Source organism: Mus caroli, unplaced genomic scaffold, assembly GCF_978045245.1.
Source record: "Mus caroli unplaced genomic scaffold, Mus_caroli_1 scaffold_9, whole genome shotgun sequence".
NCBI classification, from domain to species: Eukaryota; Metazoa; Chordata; class Mammalia; order Rodentia; family Muridae; genus Mus; species Mus caroli.
In genome coordinates, this window is record NW_028227264.1 from 37,708,720 (window position 1) to 37,728,406 (window position 19,687).

The following is a 19,687-nucleotide window of genomic DNA, read 5'->3' on the forward strand; positions in this document are numbered from 1 at the left end:
CAAATAATATAATCACCTGAATTAGAAAAGCTGAAAATTATGAGTTGTGTAAAAAGATTGCTCAAAGAAATGAGGCAGTACCATACACTCAAACAGCCTGTTGGCAGCAGGTGTTCTGATGTTTGGAGACAGGGGATTGATTCTGGGAACAGGTTTACTGGAGAGAGATGGGAAAGCAGCAGTGGGAATTCTGTCTTGTTTTAGAAGAAGTTCATCTGAATTCTGGTCATCTGGTATCAGACTGCCATTTCCTATCAAGCAAAAGCATATCTGGTGCGAAACCTAAGAGTTTTACATACTTTCTTCAAAGCTAGCTGCAAGTCCATCTTGGTAAATAGTAATTAAGGATTCTTCCTTAGTTGGTTAATGGTATCTATTGAGTTTTATCTGCCAAGTGGGCTGCAAACATTTTAAACTTTGAGATGTGTTGAATGTTTGCCTGTCTCTTCGTTGTCACCTACACAGAATGTATAACCTGAGCTTTCCCTAGGGCCCAGCAGATTCAGGTTAGATGATGACAGCCAAACATGTGGCTGCTCTCAGGAAGGCTGACTCCAGAACACTCCAGTTCCGAACTGAGAGAAAGCTGACATTGTCAGGCAGTGCCCAAGCCAGGCTGGGTTTGTATCACAGTCTCAGACACACTGTTTTTGTAATTGGCTCAGTTTTTTTTTTTTTTTTTTTTCTCACTCATTCTGGAGCACTGGAGACACTCCTGACTGACTGATGTATTCCCAGGAATCTTTGTGGCTGGTGTGAAAGATGTGTTGAATTTTTATTCAAACATCTCCTCAGACAGCATGTGCCTGTCCATGAATACTGTTCAGCTGAACTACACTCTATAAGAATTATCATTTGTTCTGCTACAGGATGATAAAGGCAAATATTATAGAAAAAAAGGGGAACTCCCTTGAAAAGCCAGCTAACCCAATGTAAAAGGCACACAGTGTATGAAGTCCTATGTTGATTATGGTGGAAACAAACCATTTACATTAAGATACCTAACTGCAAGACACCCCAAAGGTAAGGTGTCTGTACGCTTACAGTGGGAGTCACCAGTAAGCCTAAAGTCAAGGTTTTGCTCCCTTGAGGACCAGGGTGGGGGTGGGGTGTGTTGGGTTTCAGGTGCTGCCTGGCCTCCCACACTACGCACCAGTTTTCCAGATCTCACCTGATAACTAACCATGCTCTCAGAGGCGCCGGGCCAACCATGCCCTCGCTTTAAGCGGGATTTTATTATTCATTGGCTGAGGTCTTTCTTCGTTTCTTTTTACTGTCTGTGAGGTGTTAGGGTATAATGCAAGAAGTATAAGGGCAAGAGCTGTGAAACAGTGAAAACCGAATGGAGGAGATGGCAAGGTTAGATGTGATCAGGTCTCTCTTTAAGTCATGCAGATTAGACATTCACCATTTGTGCTGCTCTCTGCTGCATCCTACCCATGATCCTTAGAGGTAGCAGTAATCTGGCCATGAATTAATTCCCCATGAGAAGAATTGAGAGACCCTGAGGTTGTGTAGGGAAAGTTTAAAAGCTGAGTTTCCAGAAATGCCAGGCAGGTATGCTGTTGCAAGATGACCTGCTTCTTAGGAATCGTGCCGCATCATTCCTTATAGCTTACATTTTCATTTCTGTCTTGATGCTTTTGGAAGTCACTGAATAGTATTAACTTATGCTCTGGGGGAAAATGGAGCAGTGTGGTGACAGATTTGGAGAACCACAGCTGCAGTGGGTTCGGCTTTGGATGATAGTAAATTCCTCTGCAGGTGTCTCCGCCTGTGCAGCCTTCGCTTCCCTTCACCTGTTGCCCCTTAGGCCTGTTGTGTCCCTGCCTCCTGCTGTACTTTCTAAGTGATGCTGAGATCCTGGCTGCAGAGCCCAGCTGGCTTCTGAGCTTGCTCCCTCCTGTCTTTCCTGCCCTTAGCCTCATTTTCAACCCAGCTGGGGTGATGTCTCATTACTTGAAAGGAAATTAAAAAGCATTTTACATTGCTTAATACAGATCACTAATTGAAGCTCCCCTAAACCCAAGGAATTTATTTTCCCATTGATGTGTGCATAACTCCTATTAACATTAATAAAGTTGTTTAGAATCAAAGAGCTGGCAGAAACCCATAACAGAGACCCATTTTGATCCTGCTTCACAAGGCGACTCATACCCACAGGGCATCAACAAGCGTTTTAAAGATAATTTTTACAGCTCTCCTTTTTAAAGTGGAGCAGTTACTGAGTCTATCATAGCATGCTCATCATGCCCTTGAGAGTTGGGCTTGGCTGTCGCCATGGGTGCGCTGACTCCACCCAGGGTGCAAATTGCAAGCTCTGTCCATTTTACCTGGTTGCTGTGCCTGCTCATTTGCAGTAGGAGCTGTAGTTCAGGAGGCTCCGAAATAAGGATGTAGTGGGTGAGGAAGACCAGCAGGCTGGACTCCAAACTCATTGCTGTGTTCACCTGAGCATCCACAGCCAGCACTGACTGGATGGTTACCAATGTGACGTCATGAAACAGACCAGGAGGAGGGGGCTCCAGGGTCTCATTACCTGTGGAACTATCTAAACATTACAGTTCCCAGTCATTACTGTACACAAAGAATCCGAACTTGTAAAAACGGGTACTTTGTAACTAGCAAATATCCTTAGCTTCTACAAAAAATAGAGTATCAGGCGTTAAGTGGCGTGCCCTGCCAGAGCCTACATTTGCCCACTTGTGTATTTATAGTCAGTGAGAGGGATCAGGTCACTGTGTCCCCCTCTACCACATCCTGCCCAGCCTTTCTCCCCCACCTTGCCTGTAGCAGGGAAATCATTGATTCAGGTGTTCCCACTGATTAGAAAATGAGCTTCAGTTTGGGAGATGAACAGGAGCTAGCTGGGAGGTAGAGGCAGGCAGATGTCTTCAGTTGAAGGCCAGCCTGGTCTACATAGTGAATTCCAGGCCAACCAAGGCTACATAGACAGAGTCCCTGTCTGAAAAAACAAAACAAAACAATAAATGTTGCTTGAAAAACAAAACATTCCTTAGAGGTAGAAGACAAGCTGTGAGTCTCAAGAGGTTCAGAGATTCCTAAAGTACCGGTCACAATTGCACCAGTTCCCTGGCTGCCTGGACACACCGAGCTTTGCCCTGAGAATGTGAATGTACTTTCCCCACAACTCTGAGGTCCCTTTCTTTTGTCTGGATAGGGAAGTGAGTATTTCTGGGGTTATTAATCAGAATATGTGGAAGAAAAAGTCTGTGAACTGTCCCTTTAATCACCCAGCCTCATCTCCCGCTTCATTTCTTAAAGACTAAACCTAAAATTTCCAGGTCAGGAGACAGCGTTGCCTATCTATGTACGTGCAGAATCCGTCAAGCCCTGCAGAGGTGAAAACAAGCCCACGCTACTCTGTGCTTACTGCTCACCACAGCACTTCCAACTGGGTCAGAATTATCCTGGTTTTACAAATGAGGCAGCTGGAACCACAGACACGAAGCCAGCCTTTCTGGAGCCACACGGCCAGGCTGGGTCAGAGCCTCATGAGGGTTGCTGCCGAGCTCTGCCTTCTGCTGCATCCTGCTGAGGCCAGGTGCAGAGGACCAGTGTCAGCCCTGTGGCTCATTTGTTCCCAGAGACCTAGTTTGACCTCTGATACCTGCCTCGCTAGTGCCTGAGCAGGTCTGCCACTCTGTGTTTGTTAAATGGATTATGATTATTCGTCTCATCCTGCTGATGTCCTTGGTCATTGTTGAATCTATTTGGAAACCTCTTTGTTAGAGCTGGCTCAGCAAGCAAAGGCACTTGAGCCACTTCTGGCAGCCTGAGTTTGATCCCCAGAGCCCACATGGCAAACTCAAGAACTGACTTCCACAGTTGTCTTCTGATCCACAAGTTGTCTTCTGATCTACACACAAACACACCATGACACACACATACCACCAAACAGATAGACTACACATACAATGTGTAAATTAGTTTTTAAAAATGTAAATAACAGTTTTAGTATTTGACACCTAGGGCGGTGTTGCAGAGGCCTCTCTTTGATGACCAAGTTCCTCAGCAAGTTTCAGGTGTAGAGTTAAAAGGTGGAGGCAGAGCTTCTCGTTGATGTAAGCTTATATAGTAACATTTTAAATTTTTCTTGATTTTAAAGTTTTCAGTGTAGGCAGGGTGGTGAGCTATAAAGAAGGTAAAGGAGCTGCTTTTTAGTCACACCAGTATCAAGGTAACAGTGTTACAATATCAAGGTAACAGTGTTACAATATCAAGGTAACAGTGTTACAATATCAAGGTAACAGTGTTACAATATCAAGGTAACAGTGTTACAATATCAAGGTAACAGTGTTACAATATCAAGGTAACAGTGTTACAATATCAAGGTAACAGTGTTACAATATCAAGGTAACAGTGTTACAATATCAAGGTAACAGTGTTACAATATCAAGGTAACAGTGTTACAATATCAAGGTAACTGTGTTACAATATCAAGGTAACAGTGTTACAATGTAGTTATTTCTGTGTGCATGCTTTCATCTTGCTTCTTCCACTTAACATTATAATTTTGTAATGTGGTTAAAGAACGATGACCTTTTTCAGTCATGTAAACAGCCGTTCACTACACTCTTTTTATGTAGTTAAATATTCTCATAGTTAACGTTGTAAGTAGCATTGTTGTAAAGGCTCTGGCACCAAAGTATTTGTCTCTCTGGTTATTTATTGTTGCAAGAATAGGCTTGAATTAAGTAAAAATATAAACTTTTGATAGATAAAAAGATTCTAAATGGGGCTGGAGAGGTTAAGAGCACTGGCTGCTCTTCCAGAGGTCCTGAGTTCAATTCCCAGCATCCACCTGGTGGCTCATAACCATCTATAATGAGATCTGGTGCCCTCTTCTGGCCTGCAGGCATACATGCAGGCAGAACTTTGTGTACATAATGAATAAATCTTTTTTAAAAAGATTCTAAATAAAAATTTAAAAGAAAAACATTTAATTCTTCCTAAAGTAAAACTACAGTGAGGTAGTATTCTGTGAGAGACATTTACCCGGCACAGGTAGGTGCTAGGATGGATTCTTGGTGCCACAGAAATTAATTCACCAGAAAGTTCTTATCTTCTTCCAATTTATATAATTAATGCAATTTCATTGGCCCGTGTCCTCAACACACATGAATTTTCCTTGTGTGACTATTACTTACATGGTAAAATCCTGTTTCTAAGGAGTTTTTCTTACCCGTGTGATCTGTGATGGCCCATGATGCCAAGATTTCTGCTTTGTTTGCTTTTGTGTCCCTAGCCCTGTGACCAAGATCTGACACAGAGTATCCACTTGTAGTATGCTGGATGTATGAGTCTGCGGCTATTTCCTCCCCTTCCTCCTTCCCTCTCCCCCTCTGTTCTCCCTCCTTTCCTCTCTTCCTTCCCTCCTCCCCTACCTCCTCCTCCCTTCCTCCTGCTTCCTTCCCTTCCCCTCCTCCTCCCTTCCTCCTCCTCCCTCCCCTTCCTCCCTCCTCTGTCCCCATCAGTAGAGACACCTAGACAGGCAATTATGTTCTTACACTAGGAGTCATGCAGACAATTTGAAGGAGAGTTGATAATTAGTGGTCAAGAGCTTAGGTCAGTTGACAGATAGATGAGGGCATCAAGTCCTGGGTCTGCAGCTCTTGGCAGCTTTGTAGTATAATCTTGAGCAACTTAATTAATTTCTTCCTGATTCCATCATTCACCTGCAAATCAGAGCTAGAACCCATGCACTGTATAGGGTAGGGTGACCCCCAGCACAGAACCTGGCATATAATAAATACTCAGTAAATATTCTTAGCAACAACAACCTCTCCTGAAACTTGAGCTATGACCTGTGACTCAGTGACATGGAAATTACGTCATGATGAGAAGTTGTGTGAGCTTTGAAGCAGATATAGCTGGCTTATTCTCCCTGTCCTTCAGTGTCATTGTCAACCGAGGCCATGAACTGTGACTTGTCAGGTAGAATTGCTGGGAGGCCACGTGCCAAAGTGCCTCAGACATTCATCATGGCCTCCAGGTAGGCCCAGTGATAGCATCCCTTTGGTGGTGGCTTTGTTTTCATGAATGTGTGCATGTATGTATGTATGTGTGGATGTATGTACATCTCTTCCTCCAGCAAGGTGTTCTGCAGTTTTAACTTTTTTGGTGGCACACAGAACTTGGTAATAGTTTTCTGTGATGTGTCTGTCAAATACATGTATGGCTGATCACCATTTTCCTCAGAGTGGTACTATGTATTCTTGCTTTTTAGAGTTACTTATCAGTACAGCAGACTGGGTAGCATCAGCAAGAGAAATTTACTTCCCCACACTTCTGGGAGCTGGAAGGGTTTGCTTCTGTAAGCTTCTCTCTTTGGCTGCAGATGTCTGTCTTTGACCTCGGTAGTACATCACCTTCCCAGCAGGGTTCCTCTTCTGGTGACCTCATTTTAACTTCATTTCCTCTTTAAAGATCCCATCACCAAACATCCATGGTCCTGTGGGATACACCACAAGGGGGGGGGGAGTTAATATAAATACAGGGTTGGGGCACAGTTCAGTCCATGACAATGTCCTTGAATGTTTATCTTTTATTTAATTAAAGAAATGGTAGACATGACTTGAATTTCCTGACCTGTGTCCAGTTGGTTGGATGGCAGCTCTCCAGGGATGTGCCTTATACCTGGATGGGGGAATCAACACCTACTCTAGGATTTGCTTTTGACTTGTTGCAGGGGACCTTAATTGGGTGGGATAGCCTTCTGCAAACCCAACAATTACTTTAGCTCAGGGCTTGCACAGGTTTTCTGTAAAGGCCATATTATAAATATTTCCATCTCTGTGGGCCATATGGACTCCACTCAGACAATTCTGTTGCTATTTGACAGCAGCCCCAGACAAATCAAGCAAATGGGGTGGCAGTGTGCCCATACATTTTCATTATTTGAAATTCCAACCATTAAACAATGTCAAAACCTTTTCTTAATTCCACAGACCATACACAACCAGGTCAGATCTTTCCACAGCTGTAGCTATGACTTGCTGGCCCTGTGACAGAACTTTCAGCTCTTAATAGAACTGACCTGGGTAGTTTCTTCTATCTGTATTAAATTCTGAACTGATTAGCATATTTGATTTCTGTCATATATCTCCATTTTCAGAAATCATGATGAGGAATTATTTGAGAAGCATATGTCATTTTAGAGAATTCCAGTGAGGGACTAGAGGGTTAAAGGACCAGCAGTATCATCCTCTACCAGTTGGTGGAATTGTGGGTAGGGTTAGCATCAGAAAGCTTGGGCAAGAGCAACAGGACTTGATTGTGAGAAGTATTCCTCTTTGGAGAGCTCATGTTTAGAGAAACAGTGACTGAAGGTTCCCAGCTCTCCACAGTGTGGATGTGGAGAGTAGAGTGAGCAACCCTGGGGCCAGGCTCCCTGGCCTTTCTCTCAAGATGAAGGTTAGCTGAGTGAAGTTTCTTCCTCGGGAACCCCATGACCCCCAGTCTGTACATACCTCTCAAAGCTTAGTATGTGAGGCTGTGGGATAGAGCCATCGTGTGTGTGTCTCTCACAGCCTGTGCAGGTGGCCTTCATTCTTAGGGTGCTGTCCTAATTATAGAATGAACCTCTCTTCCAGAGGGTCCTAGAAATGAACTGCCTGCAAAGGTCAATCTGGCTAGCCTTCTTCACACCAGGGCTCCCTGAGACTGTTGTATTGAATATGTGTGTATATGTGTGTGTGTGATGAAAACAGCTAATTCTGACTAGAAGACTAAGAACAGGTTATTCCCAAAACCAACATCCACAACTCCCTCCCTGTGAAGCTGGCTGCTCTGAGGTCAGCCAGTACTGCTTGCTGCTAACTCTCAGGATGTGAACATGTGCCTGTGTGAACACTCGAAGCGCCTGGAAATTCAGAGGCCTGGGTGGAGTTCTAAGAGCCATTTCAGTACCAGAGACCACACCTTGGAAATAGTCACCTATACACACACTGCTATGAGAAAGGAATGGGCTGGTCTCATACAGTGATGCTGGAAGGACATTTTGAGTGTTTTCTGTGTACCTTAGGCCAAAAATGCCCTCTTTCAAGATTTGTCCTTCTAGGATAGTGTAGGCTGTAAATCAAGGTTCCAGAAAATATTTTTTGGTGTGCATGAAGTTCGCCTTGAATAGCCAAATTTTTACTTAAAATTATCAATTAAGATAAAATTAAAATAGCTGTATTACTGTACTGAAACTGTCTGCTGTGCACCATCTGAACATGCAGTATAAAATGTCTGCACCTTGATAATCATCATAAGTGAATAAAACCCCTAATTTAATGAAATGCCACTTTGAAGCTTTTAGCACTATAAATCTTTGAATTATCTTATCTTGTTTAAATTAATTTGCAGTGTTGCTTAGCTTTCAAAGCTTAGGAAAGTTCTGGTTTTGTTTCTGATTTCCTTGGGATAATGCCAGGAGTACTAGTATTTTTTTTTTATGGAAGTTTAGCATTCTTGCATAAAAAAAGCAAAAGTCATTAAGCACACTGATGAGGAATTTCTCAGGAGAGCTCACCTTTTAGCAGCAGCCAGGTGGAAAAGGAATGAACTCAAATACTGGAAACTCCTAGGCCCCTGTGGTCTTCAGCAGAGAACGCCCACCAAGTGCAGTTAGGAATGGTGTTCTTAAATAATAAAGGATGGGCTTTATCTATCAGAACACTTCCATGAATAACACATGTCCTTGGTTTTTGGGTTTGTTTGGGTTTTTTTTTGGTTGGTTGGTTGGTTGGTTGGTTGGTTGGTTTTTTTTTTTTTTGTTTTTTTTTTTTTTTTTTTTTGGTTTTTCGAGACAGGGTTTCTATGTGTAGCCCTGGCTGTCCTGGAACTCACTTTGTAGACCAGGCTGGCCTCGAACTCAGAAATCCCCCTGCCTCTGCCTCCCAAGTGCTGGGATTAAAGCCGCCCGGCTACACATGCGGGGGGGACGACACTAGTTATCTTTTTATTTAAAATTAAAGATTGAATCTGTGAGAGAATTGATGTCTAGATGCCCATGTGCCACAGTCCTTCAGTCCGGGGTTGAGCAGCGAGCTTCTGATCCACAGAGCCATCTCCTGGTGCTGGGAATGGGCTGTCTTTTGATGGAGGTTTGTTAACAGCACAAGGGAGAGAAGGGAATTTTCTGCTTTGTATTCAGTCATTAAGGATTTTCTCCAAGTTTACTAAGCTTAACAGGACTGCACTTAAATCAGTCTCCCTGACTCCAGACCAGAGCTGGGCAAATAAAATGAACACCAGAGAAATCCTGTTTTGTGGGAGGTGTGTGGGAACTGTGTCCTCAGGGGTGGTAAACACAGGTTCTGGATAAATTTGACAAGATGTTGGCTCATCAGCGCTGGAACTAAGAACCTTAACCTGGGCTCTGAGGTTCAAGGCTGAGGCTTGGGCTCAAGGAGGAAGCAGAGCCCTAATTGTCAGTGCCCTCAGCACGCTGGGCCTGGCAGATGGAATCCAAAGAAACCTGCTCTGCTGCACTTCTGCCTCCTAATGACAATTTAGTGTAAGCCTTAGAAGTGTGCTTGTGAGCATGGGTGTGCATTTATGTGTGCCTGTACATACAAGTATGTGTATATGTGTACATGTTAAGCTGAATGTGTGTGTTGTGTGTGCATGTATGTGAGTGTGCATGTTTGTGTGTATGAGTAAATTTGAGCATGCAACTGTATATAAAGGTGTGTGTGTGTGTGTGTGTGTGTGTGTACACTGGGTATGTGAGAAACACTCTGGGTTCTGATACTAAAAACTAATTTTTAAATGCTAAGACACTCTTTAGCATTCTTGTCCATTCTCAAGCTTGATACAGTCATGGCCTACATCTCAGGTTTGTGTGGTTCACTGTTAACCTCCCTTCTGGGCTAGAAGTAAAATTACACAGAAGTGCATTTCCCCAGCCTTGCCTGGAGCCCTCAGGTTAGACTGGGAGCCGGAGTGGGAGGTGGGCATCACAGCAATGCAGTGTTTCTAATCCAGACTAGATTGCAGGTCCTAGAACCAGCCTTCCATAAATGGGCAACTCAGAAACGATTCATGTTTGCTATAAAAACAGTATTTGCTTTGTTTTCTCACTCTATCTGCTGCCTGAGGTGATTTCACAGCTGGGCAGGAAGATAGGCTTGTGGCACTAATCCTAATGAGTTCATCTTAATGAGTTAGAGGCTCAGAGTCAACCCCACACTAGACAGTCAACTCACTGTTCTAGTGACAATCCATTAATTTCCAACCCCAAATGGGTGGGGTGCCCTTGATTTATAGGTTTCACTGTAGTAATAATGAGGATATGAACTTATGTTGGTAATGGTATTGCTGGGACGTTGCTATGGCGGTGGCAATTGCACCCCCTAGGCTCAGCTACCTACAGTCCATGCCTCAGTGCCCATGAGCCCCCAATCTAACTTCAGAGCCACGATCTCAGGAATCTACACTCAGCCTCTTAGGAGCCAAGAATGAGCTCTTGCCTGGTTCTGGGATGCCTTGCACACAGTGAGCCTCTGCTCTGCCCCTGCTTTCCTTGCACACAGTGAGCCTCTGCTCTGCCCCTGCCTTCCTTGCACACAGTGAGCCTCTGCCGTGTCTTCCTAGTGCTCGAAATAAAAGGAGCAGCCAGCTTTTGAAGTTTGACCTTCACATTCCCTTAGTCTGTGTTTGGTCAGTACTTCCTTCCTGCTGGCCTAGTACCTCCTATGCTGTTCTCCACTCTGTCTTCCTCATCTTCCTCTTCCTCTTCCTCCCCTTCCTCCCCCTCCTCCCTTTGCTGTTTGCTTCCACTCCAGCAAATCATAAAACCACAGCCTTGCTTGAGGCCATGGACAGAAAGCAGAATTGACAGGCGGGGCTAGCCCATAGGTCAGTGAGGCCTTCCCAGAGTACCCTGTTAGTCAGCCCCCGACTCCACCCAAAAGGAGGAGGGAAGTCTGCAGTCACTCAGAGTGGGTGTGGTTCACTAGCAAACCATCCTGGCCCTGGCAGTGGGTGGAGCTTTGTCTGTATGGTGCTTGTTCAGTGTGTCAGTGGACCACTCGGAGCTCTCATCTTTGGACCATTTGGCTATCGGTCTTCAGAGAATATTGTGCCGAGGGGGTGGAGTTGGGGCTGAGTTTTAAATCTCTTGTTACTGTGCTCAAAAGATGCCAGCCTTACTCTACACATGACAGCAGTAGCCACAGGGGAGCAGAGAAGGGGAGGGAAGGGCTCACCACCTCTCTCAGACCTTATTCTTTCTAATAGTGTCATTGATTCAACAGTCAGGGATGGACGTGACTCAGTGACCGTGTGGGACAGAGTCTGGTTTCTGGCTGGCAGCTTTGTAACCCCCATTCCTTGTCGTTTTTTTGGAGAGCATACCACCGTAAGACAAACTGATCAGCCCCTTGCAACATGCATTGAGACCCAGTCACTTATTCAGCCAGTCAACAAATATTTTTAAGTGCTCACTGCATAGTAGGCTCCCTGGAGGGACTGTTGTGCGTGTGTGTGTGCACGAGTGTTGACATAGCAGCCAAAGCGCTGAGTTAGCAGCTTGGCTAAAATGCCCATCTCTGCTGCCCTCTGGTTAGAAGGTCTCTCACAAGCTTCTTAGCCACAGTAAAACATTTCTCACTTTCGATGTATGGGTCTAGGCTATAAATCCTTCTCAGATGACATGTTGTAGTTGGGACCTAAGCAGCCTGTGCCCTAAATATTCATTATACAGCGGGAGAGAAGCCAGAGACAGGAAGTAGCAGGAGCTCCCGTGAGACACTCTCTTAGTCCCATGCCAGGATCTGCACAAGCGCTGGGACACAGCAGTGACCAAGGAGAGGTCCTGCCTTCCAGCTGAAGGTAGCGGATGAGGCGCAAGCCAGAATGGCAGTAGGGCAGCTTGAATTGATGGCACAGGATGCTGCTGGGACTGGGGAAATTGGAAGTAGGGAAGCGGGCAGGGAAGGGAAAGCAAAAGGGGTCTGAGAGGTGGGGCAGCTGCAGCAGAAGCTGTGAGGGAGGCAGATAGCAGCGTCTCACTGCCTGACAGAAGACTCATTCTCAGCAGGCCACCACAACAGACACAGAATCAGTTAAATCCCAGCATAGCCCTCTGCCCAGTGTGGCTAACAAGCAAGGAAACAGCAGAGTTGTCTGTTGGACACTACCATTCTCCACAACTATACACAACTCCTTCATGGGAATCAAAATGACATTGAAGCCACATGTGGCTCTGTGTAATGGCCGGTCTGCTTGCTTTCCTCAGCAACATGTGATATGGTATAAATGCCTGCAGAAGATACAGCCCTTCAGATCTTTTCCAGACCAGGGAGCCCCCCACCCACCCACCGGATCCCACAAGTAATTGGAGCAGATCCAGAAGCCCCAAGCTCTTCCTTATTTACCCTTCAGTAATTACATACCTTCCCTATTGGAGGCTGGGGCTGAGCAGTTAGTCTCCTATTGTCTTTACAGGAAATGACATCCATGTGACTTCTCAGGAAGGCTACCAGTGGCCACTCTGGTTAGGATAATTTGGGAAGTGCTCAGCATATCCGCTAGCAGATTGAGTCCAGCTGACTTGGAAGCTTCTGGAAATGCAGACACGAGACGGTCACCATAACCAGGGCACTGCCGGGTCAGTTCCCTCAACAGAATGAAGCTCTGCAGAGCTGGACTCCTCAGAAAGGGGCGTGGCCAGGGCCTTGCCACTCTCTCTCATTTATAACATTACTCAGGATTGAGAGCTCCTCCACTCACGAGACCTAAGCAGTGAGGAGTGCATGGGAACGCAGAGGTGCTGGGCTCATCCACACTGAGCTTGCTTCCCTGTGCTCTCCCTAGCTTTGGGGGTCTCCACCCTTAGTATACACAGAGTATTCACAGCAGTCACCTGGGAAAGCTTGGTTTGAGTGAAGCCTCAGGGCCGACAACTCCTGTGAAAGGTCCTATCAGTGGGCTGGTGTCCTGCGAAGCCCTAAACCATCCTGATGGCTCCCCTTCAGGGACTGTTGCCCTGCTCTTAAGGCAAGGTGGCTGGGGAAGTGTATGTGAGGGCTCCCTTAGGAAGAAGAAATTGAGAATAACCCTGCATTGATGAGAACCATCCCCGTTCACAGTGTGTACAGAAGTCATACACAGCCTTGGTGCTCCCTAGAAACAGAGAGTACAAAGGGGGCTATGCAGTGTTGTGTGGGAGTGCCCACAAAATCAGCATTACTCCTTCACGACTGCACAAAGACGCAGAAGACAAACCACCCTTTGTTATGCTTCAGTTGTCTCTACTGGTAACTAAAAGCATATATCCAAATCCTAATGAGATGGCGATAGATAAATGTGCTGTAGTATAAAAGGGTTATGTGCTAGGTCCAGCACTCGTTCCTACAGTAGATAAATAGCTCAGCCTTGGGAGTTACTGGAGAGGAAGAACACACTGCCACATGGCCTGAGAGTCACTTGACATGATGTTAGATGTGGAAAGTGCTGCCAGTGGTAAATTTCTGCCCAAGCAGTTGGTCACTGTGCCCTAGTTACTGATGCTCATTGGAGGAAATCATTAAGCTTTCCTCACTTTGAAAAGGGATAACTATCCTGTTTTTTGTTTGCTTTTGGCAAAAGATACCCGGTCACCCCTTGACAAAGCTACTTGGATAAAAAGGATATGGACAGCCCCTGTCTACCATGACTCTGATTCATCACAGATGCCGCAGAGCTTGGAATAAAAGATGTAGCCAGATGCTAAGCTGACCTACCTGAAGTTATCACCTCTGGTTTCATATGCAGAGACATCACTCCTGGGGCTAGTTCTTCAATCTACCTGCCGCAGCACCACAGGGTCAGGTCTGCTTGATTGACAGGAAGTTGGATCTTGGTCTAGTTTCCAAGTGCTGCTAACTGGCCTGGCCAACATGGTTCACCATTCTATACTATGCACGACCCTGGGAGGTGGAGAGATTCCTGGCTGCTCTGGCCAGCTGAGGGAGGCTGCTGGACTTGATGCTCTAGAGAGGCAGGGATCGTACTTATCACGTATGCCCATGTAGGCATCCAGGGTGTTACTTGTCAGTGAATACTTGAACAGCTGGCCTGTTCCCAGAGCCCTATCAGTCATCAGCACACATGAAGATCCACTCTCTAAAAAGAAGAGAACATTTTGTTGCCTAACTTCGGTCATTTATAATCTAAATATAGAATGCTGAGATGTCCATCTACACTTTTAGGACCTCATATACTGCCAAAGAGATGAGCTAATATTAATATTAGCCAACTTGTACAATCAGTGTACTTAATCTCTGATTGATTCAGACAGTACTGATGAATGCTTGCTTCCCTTACTGTGCCGGTGACAGAGGAGGGTATTATTAAACCAGCAATAAAGAGGTAGAAATGATGTGACTCTCCCAAACTAGGAAAATCAATGAAACAATGGAAGATAATGAGATAACGAGAGTGAGGAGAGGCTTGACTCTGGTATTCTTGGCTAACAAGGACTGAGGCCATGGCTGGAGTTAAAGCGTCAGGGCCCTAGTCTAGCGGGCAGGAATCCACTCTCCATTTTCCTTTACTGGGGCATTTCCTTTATTATGTAACAGATTTAGCTCTGTATAGAATAGAATATGAGTAGATTCATTAATGTTTTTATGTTATATTACAATTAAGGACATCCTGAAATACGATTTCATTTAAGGATTCCTAAAAATGGCATTTACTTTAGATTTTTGCAGAAAATCATTGAACTATCGAAGGAAATCAATCTCAAATTTATCTATCTATCTATTTATTTGAGACAGTCTCATTATGTAGCTGTTAAATATTTTGATAACTGAATATGGATGCAATTTCCTTCTTTTAAACTGTGCATTTCACATGTTAATTTGAAGTACTTAAAGATATTATTCTTTAAAATATTGGCGCACACCTTTAATCCCAGCACTTGGGAGGCAGAGGCAGGCAGATTTCTGAGTTCGAGGCCAGCGTGGTCTCCAGGACAGCCAGGGCTACACAGAGAAACCCTGTCTCAAAAAAAGAAAAAAAAAAATTTGAACAGTAACACCAACAAAAATTTCATTTAGAATTCTGAGAAACGCTATAGACTGGCCTAGATAGTCCAGAAGGGCAAAGAGCTCCTGCCTAAGAAAATACCTGGGCCTTCTACTGTTATGGATGGGATGGGAGGAGCCCGGGAAGGCACTTGTCAAGGCCCCGCCTGCTTGAGAATATGCAGAAATAAAGCCTGGACAGGCATGAGCCCAGGCTGACATTATCTCATGCGGAAACGTGTGGATAACAAGAAGAGTCCCTGAAAAAGGTGTTTGGGGAAAATGCTTTGCAGAGCCAGGAGAGTGAGTGGAGGGCTTGGGAGGGAGGCACTGAAGGCCAGGCATGGGTTTTCTGCAAGCAAGGCATGACACAGACCAGATAGAATGTCAGGAGAAGTCCCAGCCTGGGTGCAGCTCAGCAGTAGGTCTGGGGCCTGGTGGGCAGGAGAGGTGAGAAGCCATGTCAGATGGGGTAGTGAGGAGCGAGATGGGCAAAGCTTACGTGTGCTCAGCTCCTAGTACCTGCTGCAGTTCTCAGCCTCCCCGTGTCCCGTGTGTGACTGAGTTAATACAGTAATGATGACCCTGGAAAGTGCCTACCACAGGTCCTATTTTACAGATAAGAAAATAAGATTTACTGAAGAGGAGAGAGAAAAGTAGCCTGCGACCTCCCAGAACTAGGCAGAAGGAAGAGCTATGATAAAGAGGAGAGGAACTGGGGTGTGTGTGTGTGTGTGTGTGTGTGTGTGTGTGTGTAGTTTAATCTTAGTCATTGCCCATTGTTCTCTTGCTTTCTGTCACTTTAAAGGATCGGAGATTCTCGGATTTGTAAGCACAGTTTCTCACTGATTCAACTCTTCACAGTTTTTTTTTTCTTATTAGTATACGCTAAGATAATTCATAAATTGGTTTCATTTTTCTGGGCAAACAAAGCAAAGGAACAGCTGGTAGGGCGTTTGCTGCATGGATGGGTGCCCCAATCGATCGATCGGTAGGTGAAGAGGCACAGAGAGAGCGAGCACTGGGCACATTGAAACGGATTGTAAATAAGGAGTTTATCTGCATTGTTTTTTCAGAGTCAGTCCGACCGCTGTTTTCGAAGACATGTGGTGTATATAAAGTTTGTGATAGTTGGTGGAAATTTGGGTAAGTGTTGTTACATTTATTTCTAACACATTTAGTGTAAAATGGTGCCACCGAGAGGTGCCCTGCACTGCCCAGGCATCTTTCAAACCTGCTCTAAACCTCAAATGAACGTTTTTAAGTAAATGTGTCACTAAATTGGTGTTTTCTGACAATATGCCATTTTTCTTGTTAAAACTAATGTTATTAAGTGATATGGGATTTTATAAAAGTCTAGTAAGTCTAGATTTGGGGAAGCTCAAAAGAAGGGCCCAGGTCACCATTGTCAATTTAGTTTATGCTCTAAGCCAGCTGTGTAACAGGAGTAATAAATGCACAGACGAAAAGAATAGTGTTTCCAAAGCCAGGAGTCCAAACGGCCTACATGTTGACAGAGAGAGAAGCTACCTGCTTGAAGAATGGGAAGTGAAAAAAAAAAAAAAAAGAAAAGTAAGCAGCAACTCTTCCTGGAAGCTGCCCCAGGCTGGAGCAGAAGCTTGGGAGGCAGAGAGCTGTCCTGACAGCTGGTGGTGTGGAGGGCAGGCTGTAGTCAGGGGATCTAGGTTAAATCTCTCTACTCAATGTTGTTTTACAATAACCCTCAGAGTCTCAAGCTCTTCTGTAAATGGAGGCCTTTAGTGAGCTGAGTCATGCTGGGGCACAGTAGGTGCTCCACAGCAGCCAGTGAGCTGAGTCATGCTGGGGCGCAGTAGCTGCCTGACAGACTCCTTGTTGGGGACATTGCCTCTGAAGATAAGCCACTCAGAAGCTGCATGTTTTCAGCAGGAAGACTTGAGAAATGGGACATGTGACTTCACAGTGGCTAGCTACCACAGCAGCTTCTCTGTCATTTTCTCCATAATGAGCCCGGAGATGGGGCATGGGAGGAGGTAAGAGAGAGCGGCTGTTACTTGGGCCTCCTTCTGGAACCCAAGGAAGCCACCGTCAGACAAGCACTGCTAGCTCAGCCTCCCTTCCTGCCACGGTTACAGTCGAGTGAGGTCACATCCTTCCAGCTTTTGGTTAAGTTCTGATACTATTTTCATTCATGTCAGGAAGAAGGGACAGAGCGAGGTGCACGATATGTTTGGCTCATATGGGCTTTTATTTCCAACCCTTCCTTTTGATTTTACGTGCCGTGGTTATGTGCCTTCACAGACACCAATTATTGAACTAACAGTTTGGCTTTGGGGTGAAGCCTTACCTGTGTTTGGGAGAGAACCAGCCTTGTTGCTGCTGTAGAGAGTGCTGATATTAAGGCCACATGTCTCATCTATGGGTCAAGGACATGAATGTGGCCTCAGGAGGTCTCTACAATAATCTCTAAAGAGCCAGAAAGTGTCTTCAGCAACATTTTAACCAGAGGCTTCAAGTCTTCTCAGAGATAAAGAGGAACTTGCCCGGGCAGCTCACTGGGAGGTCTAACATTGCCACTGGAGAGAATAGCCCACTCGGGAAGTTTAGTACAATAAAGGATTTATTTCAAAAATAACTAGGGATATAACGGTCCCAAGCATGTAGAAATACTTACTTTGGGGAGGTGAGAATGCTTGTTCTGATTTGATTGTTAGACACTGTATACATGCATTGACTCATTGTGCTGAACCCAGATGTTTTGTCTTAATATAAGATAAAATAATAAACAATTAGGGGACACTAGGAAATTGTTTGAGAAGAGTGACCAAATTGTTCCATATCTTAATTGTGGTGTTATTTCTACAACTGTAGGCTTTTGTGGAAACCCACAGAACTGTACTGTAAGGAGACTGGGTTTTCTGCTGTGGGAATGAAAGATGGAAAGAGTGAGTTGTAGAAGACAGTTATCTCAGCTTGTTAAAGTGTGATGGTGGAGAGTGAACTGCACGTGGGATGGGGACTTAGGCTGAGTCCCACAGTGCCTGGCACATGGAGGTAATGTGACAAATGCTTAAGTGCCCACTATGCCACCTGCTGATCTTAGGTGGGTTATGTTGGTGTCCCACACACTTGTCTACCATGTTTAGATGATCTCCTTCTTCTGCCACCCCAGTGCTGTGAACTAAACACCCCCTTCTGGTCTTCCTTCCCTCTTGTTATGTCCATGTCCCGCCCCATCCCGTGAAGCTCTTAGCAGAGGCTCCTGCCTTACAGTTCCTCCTCGTGTACCTGCCCGGCACTGAAGCACTACGCCTGTCAGGATCTGGCTGGAATGCCTTGCTGTGTAGATGTTAGTAGACACCTAGCCCTAAACTCCATCCCACCCATCACTCTCAGGACTGAGCCCAGTGATGGGTCATGCAGGTGGTCTGTTTTGTGGGCTTCTGAGAATAGAGAAAGGAGGGCAGCGTAGCAAATCCACCTTCCCTGTCCGGGTGAAACAGTCCTGGCACTCTCAGCTGAGGCCGTGGGCGGACTGCTGTGGATGAATCTCTGAGGCGCAAGCCTTTCCCAGATTCTAATTCTTCGCTATGAGTCAAGAAATGTAAGACTCTTAAAGCTACAGCTTGTGAATATTTTGAGATGGCCAAGATTCTCCTTCTCCTCTAGGCCATATCAGCGTGAAAGATAAATGCAATGAGGAATAAAAACAGTGGTTCTCATCTGAGGTCAGCTTGCCTTCCAGGCGGTGTTTGGTGATGTCAAGCATGCTGCTAAATGCCCTGTAGTATTAGAACTACACATGTGCACACACCCCGAAAATGACCTCAGATGTCAGTGGTACTGAAACTGAGAAACTGATGATAGAGCCAGTAAAAATACTGAAAGTGCCTGTTTTGAGAGTTTATATTTTAAAATACTTTAATATCTAACTACACACACATACACCTGAAAAGGGCTCAGAATACACAGGCCTGAGATGGCGCTCAAGAACCAGCCTCCTTCATTACCCCTGGCTCCAAGAAAAGCAGATGTAAATAAATTCAGACAGACAAATCCTGCTGAATGATGGGCCACAAGAGAAAAGAGAGGTTCTCACAGCCAGGCCTCAGCATCTGCAGAGAAGAGGCAGTCTCCTGCTGCAGGCCCCAGCTTCCTCAGCTGCGTTTGTCTTTAGTTGAAATGGTGTTGCCATGTGGGCTGGTCCTTCGTTTTGAGTCAAGGATGGATAGTGATTCTGGGGGATGAAGGTGTGCTGAGGGAGGAGACAGGTCTCGGTACAGTTGATTGAGATCAAGTATTTTGAGACACAGGGCTGTTTATTTGTACCCACTTGCCATGACACCACAGTCTGGTTTAAGTGTGGATTGCTAAGCACTTTTGTAGCCCAATATGGGTGCATTTGCTGAAGCTGGGAGATTAAAGCAACATATGTCAAACTGTGATGCAGAACAATTCTCTTGAAAAGACTTTACTTAATTATGGGGCCTATTTTGGGAGGGTAACTGTGCTTTTTGTGTGGTATATTTTAGGTTACACTAACCCAGCTTCCAGGCCAGTAATATCTTCCCAGAAAGGGTGTGGCATATGCTAAGGACATAAATATGTTCTTACGAAAGCTCTGGTGTGAAGTTCTTTCGCCTTTATGATCCTTGATTCCTTTCTTGTATTTTTTGCTCTCTCAT

The 19,687-nt window shown here is 45.1% G+C and overlaps 1 protein-coding gene across 2 annotated transcripts in view; it reads left to right on the forward strand.

Moving 5' to 3' along the window:
* The window catches only part of Fyn (FYN proto-oncogene, Src family tyrosine kinase), a 192,210-nt gene that overhangs the window by 66,970 nt on the left and 105,553 nt on the right, over window positions 1-19,687 (forward strand). For both annotated transcript variants that reach the window (XM_021173874.3, XM_021173875.3), the window contains exon 3: window positions 16,100-16,169. The gene's annotated coding sequence lies outside the window, so the exon portion shown is untranslated. The remainder of the gene's footprint in view (window positions 1-16,099; window positions 16,170-19,687) is intronic.